This window comes from Blennius ocellaris, assembly GCF_963422515.1.
Source record: "Blennius ocellaris genome assembly, chromosome: 10".
In the NCBI taxonomy this organism is placed as follows: Eukaryota; Metazoa; Chordata; class Actinopteri; order Blenniiformes; family Blenniidae; genus Blennius; species Blennius ocellaris.
Window position 1 is genome coordinate 18,174,620 of NC_137659.1, and position 3,826 is coordinate 18,178,445.

Below are 3,826 nucleotides of genomic sequence, written 5' to 3' on the forward strand. Positions count from 1 at the left end.
AGATGGAGTGTTTTCACAAATTTGTGTTTTTCCTTGTTTACAGAGGACTGAAAGCATTTTCAAAACCTTCCACCTTGGGGACATCTGGCTGCCATGGGTTGACTTTTATCTGAAGAATTTTTATCGTGTAATTTCTGAAGAGCAAACCTGATACAAAAACTATTTTCATCTAAGAACACATTTTCATTAAAAAAATGTTATTAAATTAAATCAGAACAGAATAAATTCCTACATTTTTAAAAACAGAGTTAAAACAGTATGACAGGCATTGGAAGAGTAATTACGTCACCTACCATTAATCTGTTATTTTGGTGATAAAATAAGGAAATCTAGCATTCAACCATTTGTTTTAATGTGTTGCCCGTCTCTTCAGGCTGAGTTTCTTCAGCCATTCGTAACTTGTGGTTCTGAGACAAACGTAACTCATTTTTCACACTCAGTTAAGCAAGACTGACTGGAAGCTGGCTGGCTGGGGGTCACAGTAGCATGGGTCGTTTTCCAATCAGAATGTGAGAGGTTCAATCCCCCATCGCCCCGTCCATATGTCCAAGTGCCCGTGAGTCAGAAAATGAACGCCAAATTGCTCCCAATGGACAGAGTGTCAATGCATGACAGCCATCACTATTGGTGTGCCAGCATGACTGTGATTACCAACATAAAGCATTTAGTGAGCTGCTAAAGCATTGAAAATATATTTGTACCATTTAAATATGTCAAGTTTGAACAGATCCATTAAGATTTCACCTCAAAAAAACAAATAACAAAAAATTTTTACCATGCTAATCCCAACCATCCATTCAAGAAAATGGCAAATTCTGCCTTTTTGGGATTATTGATCGTGAACTGTACAGAGGGCCAAATGCTAATTATCATACAAACACAGAGAGGCTTTCCCTTTCCTACTGAGCTGATCACATGATCAGCCGAACATCACTCTTCTTGTTTTGACAGTTTGTATTTTGTAAATATTGCTCCCTGTTTTTCAGGGGCAGCCAATGAAATCCAGAGGCCTATATCCATTTTGAATCCACTTTTTGATCCACTTAGTGTTGCAGTGATGATATAGACACTTTAATCTGTAAGGTTTTGACTTCTTCTGCCAGGATCACTGAGAAAGCATTCAATCAGACAACATGTTCAATATTTCTCATTATTTTCATCAATCACAATTGATCCCTTTTTTTTTTGCTATATAGATAGAAGGTAGATCTACAAAAAAAATTCACATTTCTACATGACAAAAAATGAAATCAAAAGGAATGACCTCTGTAAGGCGTAATGAGTGGGATATGACAAGATTGTTAGCTTATTTAACATTACAAATCAAACATACTTCAGTGTAAAGATTTGTTGAATAGATATTTGAGAAAAATGACTGTGATCAGAATCCAGCCAAAACGGTACAGAGACCTCACAAAGTGTAGACACTCACACTTTCTATAAGGGATACTGTGCTTTTTAGGGAAATCTGTAGCATGTCTCTATTGGCATTTCTGTGGGCAACCAATTACTGAGAGTTACTTGAACTGTGAGTCGACAGACAGAAGGACTGGAGAGAGCCGAGTTTTCTGACATCAGGCACACAAATCCAGGAAAGACAAAAATCTTGGATCGATGTTATGCACACATGTTTTGCTTTTTGGTATACACACACACACACACACACATATATATACAGTATATAATGAGCTTCAAGCTCAAGGGAAGTGTGTGTGTGTGTGTGTGTGTGTGTGTGTGTGTGTGTGTGTGTGTGTGTGTGTGTGTGTGTGTGTGTGTGTGTGTGTGTGTGTGTGTGTGTGTGTGAGAACAAGAGTTCGGCTGTGAGGGGTAGACTTGAATGTCTAGATTAGAAATCAAACAACCACATAAAGAATCAGAATTACAGAAAAAATATACGATATTCAAAACGACCACAAAAGCACTACAATCAGGCATAACAAAAGGAAAAACACATCCATATAAAGGTGGAAAGCATGGAAAACAGAAGCCAAATTAAAAGAAACCACCAAGAAAAGGCAGCAAAGACACAGAAAATGAACAGAACATGATGCAAGTTGACCACAGAGAACTAACAAGATAGGAATCAAAATTAATTAAATGAATGTAGCTCTAACTCAGATAAAATTGCATCACGCAAGGACAGCCAGAAAGCCTGAAGAAAGAAAAAATAAATCACAATAAAATGAAAAAAGTGACTAAACTCAGTGAGACAAAACATTAAATAAAAGGATCAAAATGAGGTATGCAAACAATAACGTGTTTCAAGTTGACGATTTCAAAGGGAGCTAAAACAGATCCAAAACAAATGCAGAGACATAGCAACATCAAAAAGACATCAACTAAAAACACTAAAACACTAAAACAACATTCATATCCCTGAGTGCCCTGTGTATACTAAGAACAGGCAACCTGCAACCTTGTGTCTTATATACCATCCAAGCCGAGGAGGAAAGTAAAAAACAGCTTTAAACATTTTTTTAAAAAGACTGGCCTCCTCCACTTTGGACATTCCTCAAAGTGTACTCAAGCTAAAACTGAACTTTAAAGTTGCTGTGTAAGTGAGACTCCTGGAGTGACAAGTGCTTTGCAACGTTGGACATCCAGAGAGAAGCTGTGCTTAATAATTCTGCTCACTTGAAACTAAACGTAGTGGAGCGGATAACTATTTATGGGTAAATGTCACAGTTAACTGCTCAAAGTGTAAGCTGAGGCTGAGGAACGTTCATGCCGAAGATAATGTCACAGACTTTGATTTGAGCAATTATCTTTTGGCATAATGCACACCTGAAAGCAGTTGTCCTGGAAATTGTCAAGGACAAAATCTTTCAGGTAAAGAGGTACAGGGTGCATCCAAATAGTCCCTCCTATCTCCTTTCCTATCTAGTTTTCCTTAACCCCGGAAGTGTTTAAGTGGTGGCCATGATAAGGACCGTTCGAATTGTCTATAAGCAAAGGAAAGGAGGCTCAATGCTTCATTTATAACCTCCTTTAGACTAGGAAACACTGATGCATCCTTTACCAAAGGAGACGAGATCATACTGCCCCACAATTCCTTGCAGCAACAACATTTAAAGGGGACACGCTCATATGGGGCATTCAGAGAAGCTCAGGATGACTCAAAGCAGATCATGTTAAGTTACCAATGCAATGATATGCCTTGAACAGCTTTTAAAAATCTAAAATACATATCCCAACTATGAATGTTTAAAACAAACAGCCTCTTTTCCTTTGATTTCAATTCAAATGTGTGATTATTTGAGATTATATCAGTGGTGAAAGGCACGGGGGAAAGTGGTAGAAATGTGCTTTTAGTAGTCCATGTTTGGAAATGTGTCGTTTTTTCTCCGTGGCTGACGTCACTAACCTGCGCCGCCGGATTATTATTGCATCACCGAGTGGAAGAACAGTCCGACGGTCACAACAACGGATCACCTTTACCCATAGTTTCATCATCTCAGTCCTCACGACATGAAATGCAATCAAAAGCAAAACTGTAAAGCCCCAGTTTAGTGTAACTTGAACAGAGACGTGAAAAGTAAAGATAGCTGATGTAAAAGAAATGATTGTATATTAAATCAATTGCAGTAATAATGCAAAAAAAAAAAAAAAAAGAGCAAAAATTAAGAAACCTGCAAAATTGTTTATCCTTATGTGACCGCTCTTGTTAATCATGTAAAGCACTATATCTTGTATTTTAATGGATGAGAAGTGATCTATTAAAATGGCTGATTGACTGATTGATGGGTTCACTTAATATAAACTGTATTACGCAAGAGGGGCTGATTAAGTAGGGCTATTCTTCTTTAAGCACCTTTTAATTGACACT